Source organism: Lissotriton vulgaris, chromosome 8 (assembly GCF_964263255.1).
Source record: "Lissotriton vulgaris chromosome 8, aLisVul1.2, whole genome shotgun sequence".
Classification (NCBI taxonomy): domain Eukaryota; kingdom Metazoa; phylum Chordata; class Amphibia; order Caudata; family Salamandridae; genus Lissotriton; species Lissotriton vulgaris.
The window spans coordinates 1,492,545,560-1,492,571,085 of NC_141696.1; positions in this window are offsets into that span (position 1 = coordinate 1,492,545,560).

The window sequence follows — 25,526 nt, forward strand, 5'->3', positions numbered from 1 at the left end:
TGGTCACTGGAAGTACAGGAGGATTGCGCTTGAGAAACTCGTGGATGCCTAGACCTCCATCACGGATTACAGCTAATTTTAGACTGTAGCCTCGACCTTGCTCACTAGGTTCTTGGGCTGATTATAATGTGTTACTGAAGTTTAGCTTCAACCGGGGCACGTGCTGTTTCTTTTGTATATGTAAGTGCTTCCTGTTGAGGTTTAATTTTTGAAACAGGAGCATCGTGCCAAAATGAATCCTGCCTGCATATTTATCCACGAAGATGCCACCATGTTGTGCCATACCTCTACTCAACTGGAGTACTTTCTACTGGGTAGTCAGTAAGTGCTACCTCGTTGGGTAAATGTATGGTGCTTTTCCTACACTACAGCTGCGTAAAGGCTTTGCCACTGCGCTGATAGGCGCCGAGGTACCTCGAGTGAGCTGTCCATCACAGTGGGGTAAAGGGCTGGATAGGTTGCATAGCCTAGTGTGTGTGGGGAGGGGCCAAACTGGCGAGGCTTCTGTGCGAGTTCACATGCCTCTTGTTTATGAAGGGTCAGAGACCGATCAGCTCAGTAAATGATAAGAAAGCAGGTGGTACCTCTTTGGGTGAATGTATTGTGCTTTTCCAGCACTGCAGCTGCGTAAAGGCCCAGAAGAGAAGTCTTCAGTGATCACCTGTGTCTGTGACTTTGCCACTGCGCTGATAGGCGCCGAGGTACCTCGAGTGAGCTGTCCATCACAGTGGGGGAAAGGGCGGGATAGGTTGCACAGCCTAGTCAGTGACTTTGCCACTGCGCTGATAGGCGCCGAGGTACCTCGAGTGAGCTGTCCATCACAGTGGGGGAAAGGGCGGGATAGGTTGCATAGCCTAGTCTGTGTGGGGAGGGGTTAAACTGGCGAGGCTTCTGTGGGAGTTCACATGCCTCTTGTTTATGAAGGGTCAGAGACCGATCAGCTCAGTAAATGATAAGAAAGCAGTCGGTGGTACCTCTTTGGGTAAATGTATTGTGCTTTTCCAGCACTGCAGCTGCGTGAAGGCCCAGAAGAGAAGTCTTCAGTGATCACCCGTGTCTGTGACTTTCCCACTGCGCTGATAGGCGCCGAGGTACCTCGAGTGAGCAGTCCATCACAGTGGTGGAAAGGGCGGATAGGTTGCATAGCCTAGTGTGTGTGGGGAGGGGCCAAACTGGCGAGGCTTCTGTGCGTGTTCACTTGCCTCTTGTTTATGAAGGGTCAGAGACCGATTAGCGCAGCAAATGAGGAGAAAGCAGTCGGTGGTACCTCTTTGGGTGAATGTATTGTGCTTTTCCAGCACTGCAGCTGCGTAAAGGCCCAGAAGAGTTGTCTCGAGTGACCACGTGTGTCTGTAACTTTGCCACCGCGCCGTTTGACGCCAAGGTCCCTCGAGTGAGCTGTCCATCACAGTGGGGGAAAGGGCGGGAAGAGGTTGCATAGCCTAGTGTGTGGGGCGGGGCCAAACGGGCGGGGCTTCTGTACGAGTTCACATGCCTCTTGTTTATAAAGGGTCAGAGACCATCAGAGCATCAGATGAGGAGAAATCAGCCTCCTGGTCACTGGAAGTACAGGAGGATTGCGCTCGAGAAACTCGTGGATGCCTAGACCTCCATCACGGATTACAGCTAATTTTAGACTGTAGCCTCGACCTTGCTCACTAGGTTCTTGGGCTGATTATAATGCGTTACTGAAGTTTAGCTTCAACCGGGGCACGTGCTGTTTCTTTTGTATATGTAAGTGCTTCCTGTTGAGGTTTAATTTTTGAAACAGGAGCATCGTGCCAAAATGAATCCTGCCTGCATATTTATCCACGAAGATGCCACCATGTTGTGCCATACCTCTACTCAACTGGAGTACTTTCTACTGGGTAGTCAGTAAGTGCTACCTCGTTGGGTAAATGTATGGTGCTTTTCCTACACTACAGCTGCGTAAAGGCCCAGAAGAGAAGTCTTCAGTGATCACCTGTGTCTGTGACTTTGCCACTGCGCTGATAGGCGCCGAGGTACCTCGAGTGAGCTGTCCATCACAGTGGGGGAAAGGGCGGGAATAGGTTGCATAGCCTAGTCTGTGTGGGGAGGGGTTAAACTGGCGAGGCTTCTGTGCGAGTTCACATGCCTCTTGTTTATGAAGGGTCAGAGACCGATTAGCGCAGCAAATGAGGAGAAAGCAGTCGGTGGTACCTCTTTGGGTGAATGTATTGTGCTTTTCCAGCACTGCAGCTGCGTAAAGGCCCAGAAGAGTTGTCTCGAGTGACCACGTGTGTCTGTAACTTTGCCACCGCGCCGTTTGGCGCCAAGGTCCCTCGAGTGAGCTGTCCATCACAGTGGGGGAAAGGGCGGGAAGAGGTTGCATAGCCTAGTGTGTGGGGCGGGGCCAAACGGGCGGGGCTTCTGTACGAGTTCACATGCCTCTTGTTTATAAAGGGTCAGAGACCATCAGAGCATCAGATGAGGAGAAATCAGCCTCCTGGTCACTGGAAGTACAGGAGGATTGCGCTCGAGAAACTCGTGGATGCCTAGACCTCCATCACGGATTAAAGCTAATTTTAGACGGTAGCCTCGACCTTGCTCACTAGGTTCTTGGGCTGATTATAATGCGTTACTGAAGTTTAGCTTCAACCGGGGCACGTGCTGTTTCTTTTGTATATGTAAGTGCTTCCTGTTGAGGTTTAATTTTTGAAACAGGAGCATCGTGCCAAAATGAATCCTGCCTGCATATTTATCCACGAAGATGCCACCATGTTGTGCCATACCTCTACTCAACTGGAGTACTTTCTACTGGGTAGTCAGTAAGTGCTACCTCGTTGGGTAAATGTATGGTGCTTTTCCTACACTACAGCTGCGTAAAGGCCCAGAAGAGAAGTCTTCAGTGATCACCTGTGTCTGTGACTTTGCCACTGCGCTGATAGGCGCCGAGGTACCTCGAGTGAGCTGTCCATCACAGTGGGGGAAAGGGCGGGATAGGTTGCACAGCCTAGTCAGTGACTTTGCCACTGCGCTGATAGGCGCTGAGGTACCTCGAGTGAGCTGTCCATCACAGTGGGGGAAAGGGCGGGATAGGTTGCATAGCCTAGTCTGTGTGGGGAGGGGTTAAACTGGCGAGGCTTCTGTGGGAGTTCACATGCCTCTTGTTTATGAAGGGTCAGAGACCGATCAGCTCAGTAAATGATAAGAAAGCAGTCGGTGGTACCTCTTTGGGTAAATGTATTGTGCTTTTCCAGCACTGCAGCTGCGTGAAGGCCCAGAAGAGAAGTCTTCAGTGATCACCTGTGTCTGTGACTTTGCCACTGCGCTGATAGGCGCCGAGGTACCTCGAGTGAGCTGTCCATCACAGTGGGGTAAAGGGCGGGAATAGGTTGCATAGCCTAGTCTGTGTGGGGAGGGGTTAAACTGGCGAGGCTTCTGTGCGAGTTCACATGCCTCTTGTTTATGAAGGGTCAGAGACCGATCAGCTCAGTAAATGATAAGAAAGCAGTCGGTGGTACCTCTTTGGGTGAATGTATTGTGCTTTTCCAGCACTGCAGCTGCGTAAAGGCCCAGAAGAGAAGTCTTCAGTGATCACCTGTGTCTGTGACTTTGCCACTGCGCTGATAGGCGCCGAGGTACCTCGAGTGAGCTGTCCATCACAGTGGGGGAAAGGGCGGGATAGGTTGCACAGCCTAGTCAGTGACTTTGCCACTGCGCTGATAGGCGCCGAGGTACCTCGAGTGAGCTGTCCATCACAGTGGGGGAAAGGGCGGGATAGGTTGCATAGCCTAGTCTGTGTGGGGAGGGGTTAAACTGGCGAGGCTTCTGTGGGAGTTCACATGCCTCTTGTTTATGAAGGGTCAGAGACCGATCAGCTCAGTAAATGATAAGAAAGCAGTCGGTGGTACCTCTTTGGGTAAATGTATTGTGCTTTTCCAGCACTGCAGCTGCGTGAAGGCCCAGAAGAGAAGTCTTCAGTGATCACCCGTGTCTGTGACTTTCCCACTGCGCTGATAGGCGCCGAGGTACCTCGAGTGAGCAGTCCATCACAGTGGTGGAAAGGGCGGATAGGTTGCATAGCCTAGTGTGTGTGGGGAGGGGCCAAACTGGCGAGGCTTCTGTGCGTGTTCACTTGCCTCTTGTTTATGAAGGGTCAGAGACCGATTAGCGCAGCAAATGAGGAGAAAGCAGTCGGTGGTACCTCTTTGGGTGAATGTATTGTGCTTTTCCAGCACTGCAGCTGCGTAAAGGCCCAGAAGAGTTGTCTCGAGTGACCACGTGTGTCTGTAACTTTGCCACCGCGCCGTTTGGCGCCAAGGTCCCTCGAGTGAGCTGTCCATCACAGTGGGGGAAAGGGCGGGAAGAGGTTGCATAGCCTAGTGTGTGGGGCGGGGCCAAACGGGCGGGGCTTCTGTACGAGTTCACATGCCTCTTGTTTATAAAGGGTCAGAGACCATCAGAGCATCAGATGAGGAGAAATCAGCCTCCTGGTCACTGGAAGTACAGGAGGATTGCGCTTGAGAAACTCGTGGATGCCTAGACCTCCATCACGGATTACAGCTAATTTTAGACTGTAGCCTCGACCTTGCTCACTAGGTTCTTGGGCTGATTATAATGTGTTACTGAAGTTTAGCTTCAACCGGGGCACGTGCTGTTTCTTTTGTATATGTAAGTGCTTCCTGTTGAGGTTTAATTTTTGAAACAGGAGCATCGTGCCAAAATGAATCCTGCCTGCATATTTATCCACGAAGATGCCACCATGTTGTGCCATACCTATACTCAACTGGAGTACTTTCTACTGGGTAGTCAGTAAGTGCTACCTCGTTGGGTAAATGAATGGTGCTTTTCCTACACTACAGCTTCGTAAAGGCTTTGCCACTGCGCTGATAGGCGCCGAGGTACCTCGAGTGAGCTGTCCATCACAGTGGGGTAAAGGGCTGGATAGGTTGCATAGCCTAGTGTGTGTGGGGAGGGGCCAAACTGGCGAGGCTTCTGTGCGAGTTCACATGCCTCTTGTTTATGAAGGGTCAGAGACCGATCAGCTCAGTAAATGATAAGAAAGCAGTCGGTGGTACCTCTTTGGGTGAATGTATTGTGCTTTTCCAGCACTGCAGCTGCGTAAAGGCCCAGAAGAGAAGTCTTCAGTGATCACCTGTGTCTGTGACTTTGCCACTGCGCTGATAGGCGCCGAGGTACCTCGAGTGAGCTGTCCATCACAGTGGGGGAAAGGGCGGGATAGGTTGCACAGCCTAGTCAGTGACTTTGCCACTGCGCTGATAGGCGCCGAGGTACCTCGAGTGAGCTGTCCATCACAGTGGGGGAAAGGGCGGGATAGGTTGCATAGCCTAGTCTGTGTGGGGAGGGGTTAAACTGGCGAGGCTTCTGTGGGAGTTCACATGCCTCTTGTTTATGAAGGGTCAGAGACCGATCAGCTCAGTAAATGATAAGAAAGCAGTCGGTGGTACCTCTTTGGGTAAATGTATTGTGCTTTTCCAGCACTGCAGCTGCGTGAAGGCCCAGAAGAGAAGTCTTCAGTGATCACCCGTGTCTGTGACTTTCCCACTGCGCTGATAGGCGCCGAGGTACCTCGAGTGAGCAGTCCATCACAGTGGTGGAAAGGGCGGATAGGTTGCATAGCCTAGTGTGTGTGGGGAGGGGCCAAACTGGCGAGGCTTCTGTGCGTGTTCACTTGCCTCTTGTTTATGAAGGGTCAGAGACCGATTAGCGCAGCAAATGAGGAGAAAGCAGTCGGTGGTACCTCTTTGGGTGAATGTATTGTGCTTTTCCAGCACTGCAGCTGCGTAAAGGCCCAGAAGAGTTGTCTCGAGTGACCACGTGTGTCTGTAACTTTGCCACCGCGCCGTTTGGCGCCAAGGTCCCTCGAGTGAGCTGTCCATCACAGTGGGGGAAAGGGCGGGAAGAGGTTGCATAGCCTAGTGTGTGGGGCGGGGCCAAACGGGCGGGGCTTCTGTACGAGTTCACATGCCTCTTGTTTATAAAGGGTCAGAGACCATCAGAGCATCAGATGAGGAGAAATCAGCCTCCTGGTCACTGGAAGTACAGGAGGATTGCGCTCGAGAAACTCGTGGATGCCTAGACCTCCATCACGGATTACAGCTAATTTTAGACTGTAGCCTCGACCTTGCTCACTAGGTTCTTGGGCTGATTATAATGCGTTACTGAAGTTTAGCTTCAACCGGGGCACGTGCTGTTTCTTTTGTATATGTAAGTGCTTCCTGTTGAGGTTTAATTTTTGAAACAGGAGCATCGTGCCAAAATGAATCCTGCCTGCATATTTATCCACGAAGATGCCACCATGTTGTGCCATACCTCTACTCAACTGGAGTACTTTCTACTGGGTAGTCAGTAAGTGCTACCTCGTTGGGTAAATGTATGGTGCTTTTCCTACACTACAGCTGCGTAAAGGCCCAGAAGAGAAGTCTTCAGTGATCACATGTGTCTGTGACTTTGCCACTGCGCTGATAGGCGCCGAGGTACCTCGAGTGAGCTGTCCATCACAGTGGGGGAAAGGGCGGGAATAGGTTGCATAGCCTAGTCTGTGTGGGGAGGGGTTAAACTGGCGAGGCTTCTGTGCGAGTTCACATGCCTCTTGTTTATGAAGGGTCAGAGACCGATTAGCGCAGCAAATGAGGAGAAAGCAGTCGGTGGTACCTCTTTGGGTGAATGTATTGTGCTTTTCCAGCACTGCAGCTGCGTAAAGGCCCAGAAGAGTTGTCTCGAGTGACCACGTGTGTCTGTAACTTTGCCACCGCGCCGTTTGGCGCCAAGGTCCCTCGAGTGAGCTGTCCATCACAGTGGGGGAAAGGGCGGGAAGAGGTTGCATAGCCTAGTGTGTGGGGCGGGGCCAAACGGGCGGGGCTTCTGTACGAGTTCACATGCCTCTTGTTTATAAAGGGTCAGAGACCATCAGAGCATCAGATGAGGAGAAATCAGCCTCCTGGTCACTGGAAGTACAGGAGGATTGCGCTCGAGAAACTCGTGGATGCCTAGACCTCCATCACGGATTAAAGCTAATTTTAGACGGTAGCCTCGACCTTGCTCACTAGGTTCTTGGGCTGATTATAATGCGTTACTGAAGTTTAGCTTCAACCGGGGCACGTGCTGTTTCTTTTGTATATGTAAGTGCTTCCTGTTGAGGTTTAATTTTTGAAACAGGAGCATCGTGCCAAAATGAATCCTGCCTGCATATTTATCCACGAAGATGCCACCATGTTGTGCCATACCTCTACTCAACTGGAGTACTTTCTACTGGGTAGTCAGTAAGTGCTACCTCGTTGGGTAAATGTATGGTGCTTTTCCTACACTACAGCTGCGTAAAGGCCCAGAAGAGAAGTCTTCAGTGATCACCTGTGTCTGTGACTTTGCCACTGCGCTGATAGGCGCCGAGGTACCTCGAGTGAGCTGTCCATCACAGTGGGGGAAAGGGCGGGATAGGTTGCACAGCCTAGTCAGTGACTTTACCACTGCGCTGATAGGCGCCGAGGTACCTCGAGTGAGCTGTCCATCACAGTGGGGGAAAGGGCGGGATAGGTTGCACAGCCTAGTCAGTGACTTTGCCACTGCGCTGATAGGCGCCGAGGTACCTCGAGTGAGCTGTCCATCACAGTGGGGGAAAGGGCGGGATAGGTTGCATAGCCTAGTCTGTGTGGGGAGGGGTTAAACTGGCGAGGCTTCTGTGGGAGTTCACATGCCTCTTGTTTATGAAGGGTCAGAGACCGATCAGCTCAGTAAATGATAAGAAAGCAGTCGGTGGTACCTCTTTGGGTGAATGTATTGTGCTTTTCCAGCACTGCAGCTGCGTAAAGGCCCAGAAGAGAAGTCTTCAGTGATCACCTGTGTCTGTGACTTTGCCACTGCGCTGATAGGCGCCGAGGTACCTCGAGTGAGCTGTCCATCACAGTGGGGGAAAGGGCGGGATAGGTTGCATAGCCTAGACAGTGACTTTGCCACTGCGCTGATAGGCGCCGAGGTACCTCGAGTGAGCTGTCCATCACAGTGGGGTAAAGGGCTGGATAGGTTGCATAGCCTAGTGTGTGTGGGGAGGGGCCAAACTGGCGAGGCTTCTGTGCGTGTTCACTTGCCTCTTGTTTATGAAGGGTCAGAGACTGATCAGCTCAGTAAATGATAAGAAAGCAGTCGGTGGTACCTCTTTGGGTAAATGTATTGTGCTTTTCCAGCACTGCAGCTGCGTGAAGGCCCAGAAGAGAAGTCTTCAGTGATCACCCGTGTCTGTGACTTTCCCACTGCGCTGATAGGCGCCGAGGTACCTCGAGTGAGCAGTCCATCACAGTGGTGGAAAGGGCGGATAGGTTGCATAGCCTAGTGTGTGTGGGGAGGGGCCAAACTGGCGAGGCTTCTGTGCGTGTTCACTTGCCTCTTGTTTATGAAGGGTCAGAGACCGATTAGCGCAGCAAATGAGGAGAAAGCAGTCGGTGGTACCTCTTTGGGTGAATGTATTGTGCTTTTCCAGCACTGCAGCTGCGTAAAGGCCCAGAAGAGTTGTCTCGAGTGACCACGTGTGTCTGTAACTTTGCCACCGCGCCGTTTGGCGCCAAGGTCCCTCGAGTGAGCTGTCCATCACAGTGGGGGAAAGGGCGGGAAGAGGTTGCATAGCCTAGTGTGTGGGGCGGGGCCAAACGGGCGGGGCTTCTGTACGAGTTCACATGCCTCTTGTTTATAAAGGGTCAGAGACCATCAGAGCATCAGATGAGGAGAAATCAGCCTCCTGGTCACTGGAAGTACAGGAGGATTGCGCTTGAGAAACTCGTGGATGCCTAGACCTCCATCACGGATTACAGCTAATTTTAGACTGTAGCCTCGACCTTGCTCACTAGGTTCTTGGGCTGATTATAATGTGTTACTGAAGTTTAGCTTCAACCGGGGCACGTGCTGTTTCTTTTGTATATGTAAGTGCTTCCTGTTGAGGTTTAATTTTTGAAACAGGAGCATCGTGCCAAAATGAATCCTGCCTGCATATTTATCCACGAAGATGCCACCATGTTGTGCCATACCTCTACTCAACTGGAGTACTTTCTACTGGGTAGTCAGTAAGTGCTACCTCGTTGGGTAAATGTATGGTGCTTTTCCTACACTACAGCTGCGTAAAGGCTTTGCCACTGCGCTGATAGGCGCCGAGGTACCTCGAGTGAGCTGTCCATCACAGTGGGGTAAAGGGCTGGATAGGTTGCATAGCCTAGTGTGTGTGGGGAGGGGCCAAACTGGCGAGGCTTCTGTGCGAGTTCACATGCCTCTTGTTTATGAAGGGTCAGAGACCGATCAGCTCAGTAAATGATAAGAAAGCAGTCGGTGGTACCTCTTTGGGTGAATGTATTGTGCTTTTCCAGCACTGCAGCTGCGTAAAGGCCCAGAAGAGAAGTCTTCAGTGATCACCTGTGTCTGTGACTTTGCCACTGCGCTGATAGGCGCCGAGGTACCTCGAGTGAGCTGTCCATCACAGTGGGGGAAAGGGCGGGATAGGTTGCACAGCCTAGTCAGTGACTTTGCCACTGCGCTGATAGGCGCCGAGGTACCTCGAGTGAGCTGTCCATCACAGTGGGGGAAAGGGCGGGATAGGTTGCATAGCCTAGTCTGTGTGGGGAGGGGTTAAACTGGCGAGGCTTCTGTGGGAGTTCACATGCCTCTTGTTTATGAAGGGTCAGAGACCGATCAGCTCAGTAAATGATAAGAAAGCAGTCGGTGGTACCTCTTTGGGTAAATGTATTGTGCTTTTCCAGCACTGCAGCTGCGTGAAGGCCCAGAAGAGAAGTCTTCAGTGATCACCCGTGTCTGTGACTTTCCCACTGCGCTGATAGGCGCCGAGGTACCTCGAGTGAGCAGTCCATCACAGTGGTGGAAAGGGCGGATAGGTTGCATAGCCTAGTGTGTGTGGGGAGGGGCCAAACTGGCGAGGCTTCTGTGCGTGTTCACTTGCCTCTTGTTTATGAAGGGTCAGAGACCGATTAGCGCAGCAAATGAGGAGAAAGCAGTCGGTGGTACCTCTTTGGGTGAATGTATTGTGCTTTTCCAGCACTGCAGCTGCGTAAAGGCCCAGAAGAGTTGTCTCGAGTGACCACGTGTGTCTGTAACTTTGCCACCGCGCCGTTTGGCGCCAAGGTCCCTCGAGTGAGCTGTCCATCACAGTGGGGGAAAGGGCGGGAAGAGGTTGCATAGCCTAGTGTGTGGGGCGGGGCCAAACGGGCGGGGCTTCTGTACGAGTTCACATGCCTCTTGTTTATAAAGGGTCAGAGACCATCAGAGCATCAGATGAGGAGAAATCAGCCTCCTGGTAACTGGAAGTACAGGAGGATTGCGCTCGAGAAACTCGTGGATGCCTAGACCTCCATCACGGATTACAGCTAATTTTAGACTGTAGCCTCGACCTTGCTCACTAGGTTCTTGGGCTGATTATAATGCGTTACTGAAGTTTAGCTTCAACCGGGGCACGTGCTGTTTCTTTTGTATATGTAAGTGCTTCCTGTTGAGGTTTAATTTTTGAAACAGGAGCATCGTGCCAAAATGAATCCTGCCTGCATATTTATCCACGAAGATGCCACCATGTTGTGCCATACCTCTACTCAACTGGAGTACTTTCTACTGGGTAGTCAGTAAGTGCTACCTCGTTGGGTAAATGTATGGTGCTTTTCCTACACTACAGCTGCGTAAAGGCCCAGAAGAGAAGTCTTCAGTGATCACCTGTGTCTGTGACTTTGCCACTGCGCTGATAGGCGCCGAGGTACCTCGAGTGAGCTGTCCATCACAGTGGGGGAAAGGGCGGGAATAGGTTGCATAGCCTAGTCTGTGTGGGGAGGGGTTAAACTGGCGAGGCTTCTGTGCGAGTTCACATGCCTCTTGTTTATGAAGGGTCAGAGACCGATTAGCGCAGCAAATGAGGAGAAAGCAGTCGGTGGTACCTCTTTGGGTGAATGTATTGTGCTTTTCCAGCACTGCAGCTGCGTAAAGGCCCAGAAGAGTTGTCTCGAGTGACCACGTGTGTCTGTAACTTTGCCACCGCGCCGTTTGGCGCCAAGGTCCCTCGAGTGAGCTGTCCATCACAGTGGGGGAAAGGGCGGGAAGAGGTTGCATAGCCTAGTGTGTGGGGCGGGGCCAAACGGGCGGGGCTTCTGTACGAGTTCACATGCCTCTTGTTTATAAAGGGTCAGAGACCATCAGAGCATCAGATGAGGAGAAATCAGCCTCCTGGTCACTGGAAGTACAGGAGGATTGCGCTCGAGAAACTCGTGGATGCCTAGACCTCCATCACGGATTAAAGCTAATTTTAGACGGTAGCCTCGACCTTGCTCACTAGGTTCTTGGGCTGATTATAATGCGTTACTGAAGTTTAGCTTCAACCGGGGCACGTGCTGTTTCTTTTGTATATGTAAGTGCTTCCTGTTGAGGTTTAATTTTTGAAACAGGAGCATCGTGCCAAAATGAATCCTGCCTGCATATTTATCCACGAAGATGCCACCATGTTGTGCCATACCTCTACTCAACTGGAGTACTTTCTACTGGGTAGTCAGTAAGTGCTACCTCGTTGGGTAAATGTATGGTGCTTTTCCTACACTACAGCTGCGTAAAGGCCCAGAAGAGAAGTCTTCAGTGATCACCTGTGTCTGTGACTTTGCCACTGCGCTGATAGGCGCCGAGGTACCTCGAGTGAGCTGTCCATCACAGTGGGGGAAAGGGCGGGATAGGTTGCACAGCCTAGTCAGTGACTTTGCCACTGCGCTGATAGGCGCTGAGGTACCTCGAGTGAGCTGTCCATCACAGTGGGGGAAAGGGCGGGATAGGTTGCATAGCCTAGTCTGTGTGGGGAGGGGTTAAACTGGCGAGGCTTCTGTGGGAGTTCACATGCCTCTTGTTTATGAAGGGTCAGAGACCGATCAGCTCAGTAAATGATAAGAAAGCAGTCGGTGGTACCTCTTTGGGTAAATGTATTGTGCTTTTCCAGCACTGCAGCTGCGTGAAGGCCCAGAAGAGAAGTCTTCAGTGATCACCTGTGTCTGTGACTTTGCCACTGCGCTGATAGGCGCCGAGGTACCTCGAGTGAGCTGTCCATCACAGTGGGGTAAAGGGCGGGAATAGGTTGCATAGCCTAGTCTGTGTGGGGAGGGGTTAAACTGGCGAGGCTTCTGTGCGAGTTCACATGCCTCTTGTTTATGAAGGGTCAGAGACCGATCAGCTCAGTAAATGATAAGAAAGCAGTCGGTGGTACCTCTTTGGGTGAATGTATTGTGCTTTTCCAGCACTGCAGCTGCGTAAAGGCCCAGAAGAGAAGTCTTCAGTGATCACCTGTGTCTGTGACTTTGCCACTGCGCTGATAGGCGCCGAGGTACCTCGAGTGAGCTGTCCATCACAGTGGGGGAAAGGGCGGGATAGGTTGCATAGCCTAGACAGTGACTTTGCCACTGCGCTGATAGGCGCCGAGGTACCTCGAGTGAGCTGTCCATCACAGTGGGGTAAAGGGCTGGATAGGTTGCATAGCCTAGTGTGTGTGGGGAGGGGCCAAACTGGCGAGGCTTCTGTGCGTGTCCACTTGCCTCTTGTTTATGAAGGGTCAGAGACTGATCAGCTCAGTAAATGATAAGAAAGCAGTCGGTGGTACCTCTTTGGGTAAATGTATTGTGCTTTTCCAGCACTGCAGCTGCGTGAAGGCCCAGAAGAGAAGTCTTCAGTGATCACCCGTGTCTGTGACTTTCCCACTGCGCTGATAGGCGCCGAGGTACCTCGAGTGAGCAGTCCATCACAGTGGTGGAAAGGGCGGATAGGTTGCATAGCCTAGTGTGTGTGGGGAGGGGCCAAACTGGCGAGGCTTCTGTGCGTGTTCACTTGCCTCTTGTTTATGAAGGGTCAGAGACCGATTAGCGCAGCAAATGAGGAGAAAGCAGTCGGTGGTACCTCTTTGGGTGAATGTATTGTGCTTTTCCAGCACTGCAGCTGCGTAAAGGCCCAGAAGAGTTGTCTCGAGTGACCACGTGTGTCTGTAACTTTGCCACCGCGCCGTTTGGCGCCAAGGTCCCTCGAGTGAGCTGTCCATCACAGTGGGGGAAAGGGCGGGAAGAGGTTGCATAGCCTAGTGTGTGGGGCGGGGCCAAACGGGCGGGGCTTCTGTACGAGTTCACATGCCTCTTGTTTATAAAGGGTCAGAGACCATCAGAGCATCAGATGAGGAGAAATCAGCCTCCTGGTCACTGGAAGTACAGGAGGATTGCGCTTGAGAAACTCGTGGATGCCTAGACCTCCATCACGGATTACAGCTAATTTTAGACTGTAGCCTCGACCTTGCTCACTAGGTTCTTGGGCTGATTATAATGTGTTACTGAAGTTTAGCTTCAACCGGGGCACGTGCTGTTTCTTTTGTATATGTAAGTGCTTCCTGTTGAGGTTTAATTTTTGAAACAGGAGCATCGTGCCAAAATGAATCCTGCCTGCATATTTATCCACGAAGATGCCACCATGTTGTGCCATACCTATACTCAACTGGAGTACTTTCTACTGGGTAGTCAGTAAGTGCTACCTCGTTGGGTAAATGTATGGTGCTTTTCCTACACTACAGCTTCGTAAAGGCTTTGCCACTGCGCTGATAGGCGCCGAGGTACCTCGAGTGAGCTGTCCATCACAGTGGGGTAAAGGGCTGGATAGGTTGCATAGCCTAGTGTGTGTGGGGAGGGGCCAAACTGGCGAGGCTTCTGTGCGAGTTCACATGCCTCTTGTTTATGAAGGGTCAGAGACCGATCAGCTCAGTAAATGATAAGAAAGCAGTCGGTGGTACCTCTTTGGGTGAATGTATTGTGCTTTTCCAGCACTGCAGCTGCGTAAAGGCCCAGAAGAGAAGTCTTCAGTGATCACCTGTGTCTGTGACTTTGCCACTGCGCTGATAGGCGCCGAGGTACCTCGAGTGAGCTGTCCATCACAGTGGGGGAAAGGGCGGGATAGGTTGCACAGCCTAGTCAGTGACTTTGCCACTGCGCTGATAGGCGCCGAGGTACCTCGAGTGAGCTGTCCATCACAGTGGGGGAAAGGGCGGGATAGGTTGCATAGCCTAGTCTGTGTGGGGAGGGGTTAAACTGGCGAGGCTTCTGTGGGAGTTCACATGCCTCTTGTTTATGAAGGGTCAGAGACCGATCAGCTCAGTAAATGATAAGAAAGCAGTCGGTGGTACCTCTTTGGGTAAATGTATTGTGCTTTTCCAGCACTGCAGCTGCGTGAAGGCCCAGAAGAGAAGTCTTCAGTGATCACCCGTGTCTGTGACTTTCCCACTGCGCTGATAGGCGCCGAGGTACCTCGAGTGAGCAGTCCATCACAGTGGTGGAAAGGGCGGATAGGTTGCATAGCCTAGTGTGTGTGGGGAGGGGCCAAACTGGCGAGGCTTCTGTGCGTGTTCACTTGCCTCTTGTTTATGAAGGGTCAGAGACCGATTAGCGCAGCAAATGAGGAGAAAGCAGTCGGTGGTACCTCTTTGGGTGAATGTATTGTGCTTTTCCAGCACTGCAGCTGCGTAAAGGCCCAGAAGAGTTGTCTCGAGTGACCACGTGTGTCTGTAACTTTGCCACCGCGCCGTTTGGCGCCAAGGTCCCTCGAGTGAGCTGTCCATCACAGTGGGGGAAAGGGCGGGAAGAGGTTGCATAGCCTAGTGTGTGGGGCGGGGCCAAACGGGCGGGGCTTCTGTACGAGTTCACATGCCTCTTGTTTATAAAGGGTCAGAGACCATCAGAGCATCAGATGAGGAGAAATCAGCCTCCTGGTCACTGGAAGTACAGGAGGATTGCGCTTGAGAAACTCGTGGATGCCTAGACCTCCATCACGGATTACAGCTAATTTTAGACTGTAGCCTCGACCTTGCTCACTAGGTTCTTGGGCTGATTATAATGTGTTACTGAAGTTTAGCTTCAACCGGGGCACGTGCTGTTTCTTTTGTATATGTAAGTGCTTCCTGTTGAGGTTTAATTTTTGAAACAGGAGCATCGTGCCAAAATGAATCCTGCCTGCATATTTATCCACGAAGATGCCACCATGTTGTGCCATACCTATACTCAACTGGAGTACTTTCTACTGGGTAGTCAGTAAGTGCTACCTCGTTGGGTAAATGTATGGTGCTTTTCCTACACTACAGCTGCGTAAAGGCTTTGCCACTGCGCTGATAGGCGCCGAGGTACCTCGAGTGAGCTGTCCATCACAGTGGGGTAAAGGGCTGGATAGGTTGCATAGCCTAGTGTGTGTGGGGAGGGGCCAAACTGGCGAGGCTTCTGTGCGAGTTCACATGCCTCTTGTTTATGAAGGGTCAGAGACCGATCAGCTCAGTAAATGATAAGAAAGCAGTCGGTGGTACCTCTTTGGGTGAATGTATTGTGCTTTTCCAGCACTGCAGCTGCGTAAAGGCCCAGAAGAGAAGTCTTCAGTGATCACCTGTGTCTGTGACTTTGCCACTGCGCTGATAGGCGCCGAGGTACCTCGAGTGAGCTGTCCATCACAGTGGGGGAAAGGGCGGGATAGGTTGCATAGCCTAGTCTGTGTGGGGAGGGGTTAAACTGGCGAGGCTTCTGTGCGTGTTCACTTGCCTCTTGTTTATGAAGGGTCAGAGACCGATTAGCGCAGCAAATGAGGAGAAAGCAGTCGGTGGTACCTCTTTGGGTGAATGTATTGTGCTTTTCCAGCACTGCAGCTGCGTGAAGGCCCAGAAGAGTTGTATTCAGGGATCACCTGTGTCTGTAACGTTGCCACTGCGCCGATAGGCGCCGAGGTACCTCGAGTGAGCTGTCCATCACAGTGGGGTAAAGGGCTGGATAGGTTGCGTAGCCTAGTGTGTGTGGGGAGGGGCCAAACTGGCGAGGCTTCTGTGCGTGTTCACTTGCCTCTTGTTTATGAAGGGTCAGAGACCGATTAGCGCAGCAAATGAGGAGAAAGCAGTCGGTGGTACCTCTTTGGGTGAATGTATTGTGCTTTTCCAGCACTGCAGCTGCGTAAAGGCCCAGAAGAGTTGTCTCGAGTGACCACGTGTGTCTGTAACTTTGCCACCGCGCCGTTTGGCGCCAAGGTCCCTCGAGTGAGCTGTCCATCACAGTGGGGGAAAGGGCGGGAAGAGGTTGCATGGCCTAGTGTGTGGGGCGGGGCCAAACGGGCGGGGCTTCTGTACGAGTTCACATGCCTCTTGTTTATAAAGGGTCAGAGACCATCAGAGCATCAGATGAGGAGAAATCAGCCTCCTGGTCACTGGAAGTACAGGAGGATTGCGCTCGAGAAACTCGTGGATGCCTAGACCTCCATCACGGATTACAGCTAATTTTAGACTGTAGCCTCGACCTTGCTCACTAGGTTCTTGGGCTGATTATAATGTGTTACTGAAGTTTAGCTTCAACCGGGGCACGTGCTGTTTCTTTTGTATATGTAAGTGCTTCCTGTTGAGGTTTAATTTTTGAAACAGGAGCATCGTGCCAAAATGAATCCTGCCTGCATATTTATCCACGAAGATGCCACCATGTTGTGCCATACCTCTACTCAACTGGAGTACTTTCTACTGGGTAGTCAGTAAGTGCTACCTCGTTGGGTAAATGTATGGTGCTTTTCCTACACTACAGCTGCGTAAAGGCCCAGAAGAGAAGTCTTCAGTGATCACCTGTGTCTGTGACTTTGCCACTGCGCTGATAGGCGCCGAGGTACCTCGAGTGAGCTGTCCATCACAGTGGGGGAAAGGGCGGGATAGGTTGCATAGCCTAGTCTGTGTGGGGAGGGGTTAAACTGGCGAGGCTTCTGTGGGAGTTCACATGCCTCTTGTTTATGAAGGGTCAGAGACCGATCAGCTCAGTAAATGATAAGAAAGCAGTCGGTGGTACCTCTTTGGGTAAATGTATTGTGCTTTTCCAGCACTGCAGCTGCGTGAAGGCCCAGAAGAGAAGTCTTCAGTGATCACCTGTGTCTGTGACTTTGCCACTGCGCTGATAGGCGCCGAGGTACCTCGAGTGAGCTGTCCATCACAGTGGGGTAAAGGGCGGGAATAGGTTGCATAGCCTAGTCTGTGTGGGGAGGGGTTAAACTGGCGAGGCTTCTGTGCGAGTTCACATGCCTCTTGTTTATGAAGGGTCAGAGACCGATCAGCTCAGTAAATGATAAGAAAGCAGTCGGTGGTACCTCTTTGGGTGAATGTATTGTGCTTTTCCAGCACTGCAGCTGCGTAAAGGCCCAGAAGAGAAGTCTTCAGTGATCACCTGTGTCTGTGACTTTGCCACTGCGCTGATAGGCGCCGAGGTACCTCGAGTGAGCTGTCCATCACAGTGGGGGAAAGGGCGGGATAGGTTGCATAGCCTAGACAGTGACTTTGCCACTGCGCTGATAGGCGCCGAGGTACCTCGAGTGAGCTGTCCATCACAGTGGGGTAAAGGGCTGGATAGGTTGCATAGCCTAGTGTGTGTGGGGAGGGGCCAAACTGGCGAGGCTTCTGTGCGTGTTCACTTGCCTCTTGTTTATGAAGGGTCAGAGACTGATCAGCTCAGTAAATGATAAGAAAGCAGTCGGTGGTACCTCTTTGGGTAAATGTATTGTGCTTTTCCAGCACTGCAGCTGCGTGAAGGCCCAGAAGAGAAGTCTTCAGTGATCACCCGTGTCTGTGACTTTCCCACTGCGCTGATAGGCGCCGAGGTACCTCGAGTGAGCAGTCCATCACAGTGGTGGAAAGGGCGGATAGGTTGCATAGCCTAGTGTGTGTGGGGAGGGGCCAAACTGGCGAGGCTTCTGTGCGTGTTCACTTGCCTCTTGTTTATGAAGGGTCAGAGACCGATTAGCGCAGCAAATGAGGAGAAAGCAGTCGGTGGTACCTCTTTGGGTGAATGTATTGTGCTTTTCCAGCACTGCAGCTGCGTAAAGGCCCAGAAGAGTTGTCTCGAGTGACCACGTGTGTCTGTAACTTTGCCACCGCGCCGTTTGGCGCCAAGGTCCCTCGAGTGAGCTGTCCATCACAGTGGGGGAAAGGGCGGGAAGAGGTTGCATAGCCTAGTGTGTGGGGCGGGGCCAAACGGGCGGGGCTTCTGTACGAGTTCACATGCCTCTTGTTTATAAAGGGTCAGAGACCATCAGAGCATCAGATGAGGAGAAATCAGCCTCCTGGTCACTGGAAGTACAGGAGGATTGCGCTTGAGAAACTCGTGGATGCCTAGACCTCCATCACGGATTACAGCTAATTTTAGACTGTAGCCTCGACCTTGCTCACTAGGTTCTTGGGCTGATTATAATGTGTTACTGAAGTTTAGCTTCAACCGGGGCACGTGCTGTTTCTTTTGTATATGTAAGTGCTTCCTGTTGAGGTTTAATTTTTGAAACAGGAGCATCGTGCCAAAATGAATCCTGCCTGCATATTTATCCACGAAGATGCCACCATGTTGTGCCATACCTATACTCAACTGGAGTACTTTCTACTGGGTAGTCAGTAAGTGCTACCTCGTTGGGTAAATGTATGGTGCTTTTCCTACACTACAGCTTCGTAAAGGCTTTGCCACTGCGCTGATAGGCGCCGAGGTACCTCGAGTGAGCTGTCCATCACAGTGGGGTAAAGGGCTGGATAGGTTGCATAGCCTAGTGTGTGTGGGGAGGGGCCAAACTGGCGAGGCTTCTGTGCGAGTTCACATGCCTCTTGTTTATGAAGGGTCAGAGACCGATCAGCTCAGTAAATGATAAGAAAGCAGTCGGTGGTACCTCTTTGGGTGAATGTATTGTGCTTTTCCAGCACTGCAGCTGCGTAAAGGCCCAGAAGAGAAGTCTTCAGTGATCACCTGTGTCTGTGACTTTGCCACTGCGCTGATAGGCGCCGAGGTACCTCGAGTGAGCTGTCCATCACAGTGGGGGAAAGGGCGGGATAGGTTGCACAGCCTAGTCAGTGACTTTGCCACTGCGCTGATAGGCGCCGAGGTACCTCGAGTGAGCTGTCCATCACAGTGGGGGAAAGGGCGGGATAGGTTGCATAGCCTAGTCTGTGTGGGGAGGGGTTAAACTGGCGAGGCTTCTGTGGGAGTTCACATGCCTCTTGTTTATGAAGGGTCAGAGACCGATCAGCTCAGTAAATGATAAGAAAGCAGTCGGTGGTACCTCTTTGGGTAAATGTATTGTGCTTTTCCAGCACTGCAGCTGCGTGAAGGCCCAGAAGAGAAGTCTTCAGTGATCACCCGTGTCTGTGACTTTCCCACTGCGCTGATAGGCGCCGAGGTACCTCGAGTGAGCAGTCCATCACAGTGGTGGAAAGGGCGGATAGGTTGCATAGCCTAGTGTGTGTGGGGAGGGGCCAAACTGGCGAGGCTTCTGTGCGTGTTCACTTGCCTCTTGTTTATGAAGGGTCAGAGACCGATTAGCGCAGCAAATGAGGAGAAAGCAGTCGGTGGTACCTCTTTGGGTGAATGTATTGTGCTTTTCCAGCACTGCAGCTGCGTAAAGGCCCAGAAGAGTTGTCTCGAGTGACCACGTGTGTCTGTAACTTTGCCACCGCGCCGTTTGGCGCCAAGGTCCCTCGAGTGAGCTGTCCATCACAGTGGGGGAAAGGGCGGGAAGAGGTTGCATAGCCTAGTGTGTGGGGCGGGGCCAAACGGGCGGGGCTTCTGTACGAGTTCACATGCCTCTTGTTTATAAAGGGTCAGAGACCATCAGAGCATCAGATGAGGAGAAATCAGCCTCCTGGTCACTGGAAGTACAGGAGGATTGCGCTTGAGAAACTCGTGGATGCCTAGACCTCCATCACGGATTACAGCTAATTTTAGACTGTAGCCTCGACCTTGCTCACTAGGTTCTTGGGCTGATTATAATGTGTTACTGAAGTTTAGCTTCAACCGGGGCACGTGCTGTTTCTTTTGTATATGTAAGTGCTTCCTGTTGAGGTTTAATTTTTGAAACAGGAGCATCGTGCCAAAATGAATCCTGCCTGCATATTTATCCACGAAGATGCCACCATGTTGTGCCATACCTATACTCAACTGGAGTACTTTCTACTGGGTAGTCAGTAAGTGCTACCTCGTTGGGTAAATGTATGGTGCTTTTCCTACACTACAGCTGCGTAAAGGCTTTGCCACTGCGCTGATAGGCGCCGAGGTACCTCGAGTGAGCTGTCCATCACAGTGGGGTAAAGGGCTGGATAGGTTGCATAGCCTAGTGTGTGTGGGGAGGGGCCAAACTGGCGAGGCTTCTGTGCGAGTTCACATGCCTCTTGTTTATGAAGGGTCAGAGACCGATCAGCTCAGTAAATGATAAGAAAGCAGTCGGTGGTACCTCTTTGGGTGAATGTATTGTGCTTTTCCAGCACTGCAGCTGCGTAAAGGCCCAGAAGAGAAGTCTTCAGTGATCACCTGTGTCTGTGACTTTGCCACTGCGCTGATAGGCGCCGAGGTACCTCGAGTGAGCTGTCCATCACAGTGGGGGAAAGGGCGGGATAGGTTGCATAGCCTAGTCTGTGTGGGGAGGGGTTAAACTGGCGAGGCTTCTGTGCGTGTTCACTTGCCTCTTGTTTATGAAGGGTCAGAGACCGATTAGCGCAGCAAATGAGGAGAAAGCAGTCGGTGGTACCTCTTTGGGTGAATGTATTGTGCTTTTCCAGCACTGCAGCTGCGTGAAGGCCCAGAAGAGTTGTATTCAGGGATCACCTGTGTCTGTAACGTTGCCACTGCGCCGATAGGCGCCGAGGTACCTCGAGTGAGCTGTCCATCACAGTGGGGTAAAGGGCTGGATAGGTTGCGTAGCCTAGTGTGTGTGGGGAGGGGCCAAACTGGCGAGGCTTCTGTGCGTGTTCACTTGCCTCTTGTTTATGAAGGGTCAGAGACCGATTAGCGCAGCAAATGAGGAGAAAGCAGTCGGTGGTACCTCTTTGGGTGAATGTATTGTGCTTTTCCAGCACTGCAGCTGCGTAAAGGCCCAGAAGAGTTGTCTCGAGTGACCACGTGTGTCTGTAACTTTGCCACCGCGCCGTTTGGCGCCAAGGTCCCTCGAGTGAGCTGTCCATCACAGTGGGGGAAAGGGCGGGAAGAGGTTGCATGGCCTAGTGTGTGGGGCGGGGCCAAACGGGCGGGGCTTCTGTACGAGTTCACATGCCTCTTGTTTATAAAGGGTCAGAGACCATCAGAGCATCAGATGAGGAGAAATCAGCCTCCTGGTCACTGGAAGTACAGGAGGATTGCGCTCGAGAAACTCGTGGATGCCTAGACCTCCATCACGGATTACAGCTAATTTTAGACTGTAGCCTCGACCTTGCTCACTAGGTTCTTGGGCTGATTATAATGTGTTACTGAAGTTTAGCTTCAACCGGGGCACGTGCTGTTTCTTTTGTATATGTAAGTGCTTCCTGTTGAGGTTTAATTTTTGAAACAGGAGCATCGTGCCAAAATGAATCCTGCCTGCATATTTATCCACGAAGATGCCACCATGTTGTGCCATACCTCTACTCAACTGGAGTACTTTCTACTGGGTAGTCAGTAAGTGCTACCTCGTTGGGTAAATGTATGGTGCTTTTCCTACACTACAGCTGCGTAAAGGCCCAGAAGAGAAGTCTTCAGTGATCACCTGTGTCTGTGACTTTGCCACTGCGCTGATAGGCGCCGAGGTACCTCGAGTGAGCTGTCCATCACAGTGGGGGAAAGGGCGGGATAGGTTGCATAGCCTAGTCTGTGTGGGGAGGGGTTAAACTGGCGAGGCTTCTGTGGGAGTTCACATGCCTCTTGTTTATGAAGGGTCAGAGACCGATCAGCTCAGTAAATGATAAGAAAGCAGTCGGTGGTACCTCTTTGGGTAAATGTATTGTGCTTTTCCAGCACTGCAGCTGCGTGAAGGCCCAGAAGAGAAGTCTTCAGTGATCACCTGTGTCTGTGACTTTGCCACTGCGCTGATAGGCGCCGAGGTACCTCGAGTGAGCTGTCCATCACAGTGGGGTAAAGGGCGGGAATAGGTTGCATAGCCTAGTCTGTGTGGGGAGGGGTTAAACTGGCGAGGCTTCTGTGCGAGTTCACATGCCTCTTGTTTATGAAGGGTCAGAGACCGATCAGCTCAGTAAATGATAAGAAAGCAGTCGGTGGTACCTCTTTGGGTGAATGTATTGTGCTTTTCCAGCACTGCAGCTGCGTAAAGGCCCAGAAGAGAAGTCTTCAGTGATCACCTGTGTCTGTGACTTTGCCACTGCGCTGATAGGCGCCGAGGTACCTCGAGTGAGCTGTCCATCACAGTGGGGGAAAGGGCGGGATAGGTTGCATAGCCTAGACAGTGACTTTGCCACTGCGCTGATAGGCGCCGAGGTACCTCGAGTGAGCTGTCCATCACAGTGGGGTAAAGGGCTGGATAGGTTGCATAGCCTAGTGTGTGTGGGGAGGGGCCAAACTGGCGAGGCTTCTGTGCGTGTTCACTTGCCTCTTGTTTATGAAGGGTCAGAGACTGATCAGCTCAGTAAATGATAAGAAAGCAGTCGGTGGTACCTCTTTGGGTAAATGTATTGTGCTTTTCCAGCACTGCAGCTGCGTGAAGGCCCAGAAGAGAAGTCTTCAGTGATCACCCGTGTCTGTGACTTTCCCACTGCGCTGATAGGCGCCGAGGTACCTCGAGTGAGCAGTCCATCACAGTGGTGGAAAGGGCGGATAGGTTGCATAGCCTAGTGTGTGTGGGGAGGGGCCAAACTGGCGAGGCTTCTGTGCGTGTTCACTTGCCTCTTGTTTATGAAGGGTCAGAGACCGATTAGCGCAGCAAATGAGGAGAAAGCAGTCGGTGGTACCTCTTTGGGTGAATGTATTGTGCTTTTCCAGCACTGCAGCTGCGTAAAGGCCCAGAAGAGTTGTCTCGAGTGACCACGTGTGTCTGTAACTTTGCCACCGCGCCGTTTGGCGCCAAGGTCCCTCGAGTGAGCTGTCCATCACAGTGGGGGAAAGGGCGGGAAGAGGTTGCATAGCCTAGTGTGTGGGGCGGGGCCAAACGGGCGGGGCTTCTGTACGAGTTCACATGCCTCTTGTTTATAAAGGGTCAGAGACCATCAGAGCATCAGATGAGGAGAAATCAGCCTCCTGGTCACTGGAAGTACAGGAGGATTGCGCTTGAGAAACTCGTGGATGCCTAGACCTCCATCACGGATTACAGCTAATTTTAGACTGTAGCCTCGACCTTGCTCACTAGGTTCTTGGGCTGATTATAATGTGTTACTGAAGTTTAGCTTCAACCGGGGCACGTGCTGTTTCTTTTGTATATGTAAGTGCTTCCTGTTGAGGTTTAATTTTTGAAACAGGAGCATCGTGCCAAAATGAATCCTGCCTGCATATTTATCCACGAAGATGCCACCATGTTGTGCCATACCTCTACTCAACTGGAGTACTTTCTACTGGGTAGTCAGTAAGTGCTACCTCGTTGGGTAAATGTATGGTGCTTTTCCTACACTACAGCTGCGTAAAGGCTTTGCCACTGCGCTGATAGGCGCCGAGGTACCTCGAGTGAGCTGTCCATCACAGTGGGGTAAAGGGCTGGATAGGTTGCATAGCCTAGTGTGTGTGGGGAGGGGCCAAACTGGCGAGGCTTCTGTGCGAGTTCACATGCCTCTTGTTTATGAAGGGTCAGAGACCGATCAGCTCAGTAAATGATAAGAAAGCAGTCGGTGGTACCTCTTTGGGTGAATGTATTGTGCTTTTCCAGCACTGCAGCTGCGTAAAGGCCCAGAAGAGAAGTCTTCAGTGATCACCTGTGTCTGTGACTTTGCCACTGCGCTGATAGGCGCCGAGGTACCTCGAGTGAGCTGTCCATCACAGTGGGGGAAAGGGCGGGATAGGTTGCACAGCCTAGTCAGTGACTTTGCCACTGCGCTGATAGGCGCCGAGGTACCTCGAGTGAGCTGTCCATCACAGTGGGGGAAAGGGCGGGATAGGTTGCATAGCCTAGTCTGTGTGGGGAGGGGTTAAACTGGCGAGGCTTCTGTGGGAGTTCACATGCCTCTTGTTTATGAAGGGTCAGAGACCGATCAGCTCAGTAAATGATAAGAAAGCAGTCGGTGGTACCTCTTTGGGTAAATGTATTGTGCTTTTCCAGCACTGCAGCTGCGTGAAGGCCCAGAAGAGAAGTCTTCAGTGATCACCCGTGTCTGTGACTTTCCCACTGCGCTGATAGGCGCCGAGGTACCTCGAGTGAGCAGTCCATCACAGTGGTGGAAAGGGCGGATAGGTTGCATAGCCTAGTGTGTGTGGGGAGGGGCCAAACTGGCGAGGCTTCTGTGCGTGTTCACTTGCCTCTTGTTTATGAAGGGTCAGAGACCGATTAGCGCAGCAAATGAGGAGAAAGCAGTCGGTGGTACCTCTTTGGGTGAATGTATTGTGCTTTTCCAGCACTGCAGCTGCGTAAAGGCCCAGAAGAGTTGTCTCGAGTGACCACGTGTGTCTGTAACTTTGCCACCGCGCCGTTTGGCGCCAAGGTCCCTCGAGTGAGCTGTCCATCACAGTGGGGGAAAGGGCGGGAAGAGGTTGCATAGCCTAGTGTGTGGGGCGGGGCCAAACGGGCGGGGCTTCTGTACGAGTTCACATGCCTCTTGTTTATAAAGGGTCAGAGACCATCAGAGCATCAGATGAGGAGAAATCAGCCTCCTGGTCACTGGAAGTACAGGAGGATTGCGCTCGAGAAACTCGTGGATGCCTAGACCTCCATCACGGATTACAGCTAATTTTAGACTGTAGCCTCGACCTTGCTCACTAGGTTCTTGGGCTGATTATAATGCGTTACTGAAGTTTAGCTTCAACCGGGGCACGTGCTGTTTCTTTTGTATATGTAAGTGCTTCCTGTTGAGGTTTAATTTTTGAAACAGGAGCATCGTGCCAAAATGAATCCTGCCTGCATATTTATCCACGAAGATGCCACCATGTTGTGCCATACCTCTACTCAACTGGAGTACTTTCTACTGGGTAGTCAGTAAGTGCTACCTCGTTGGGTAAATGTATGGTGCTTTTCCTACACTACAGCTGCGTAAAGGCCCAGAAGAGAAGTCTTCAGTGATCACCTGTGTCTGTGACTTTGCCACTGCGCTGATAGGCGCCGAGGTACCTCGAGTGAGCTGTCCATAACAGTGGGGGAAAGGGCGGGAATAGGTTGCATAGCCTAGTCTGTGTGGGGAGGGGTTAAACTGGCGAGGCTTCTGTGCGAGTTCACATGCCTCTTGTTTATGAAGGGTCAGAGACCGATTAGCGCAGCAAATGAGGAGAAAGCAGTCGGTGGTACCTCTTTGGGTGAATGTATTGTGCTTTTCCAGCACTGCAGCTGCGTAAAGGCCCAGAAGAGTTGTCTCGAGTGACCACGTGTGTCTGTAACTTTGCCACCGCGCCGTTTGGCGCCAAGGTCCCTCGAGTGAGCTGTCCATCACAGTGGGGGAAAGGGCGGGAAGAGGTTGCATAGCCTAGTGTGTGGGGCGGGGCCAAACGGGCGGGGCTTCTGTACGAGTTCACATGCCTCTTGTTTATAAAGGGTCAGAGACCATCAGAGCATCAGATGAGGAGAAATCAGCCTCCTGGTCACTGGAAGTACAGGAGGATTGCGCTCGAGAAACTCGTGGATGCCTAGACCTCCATCAC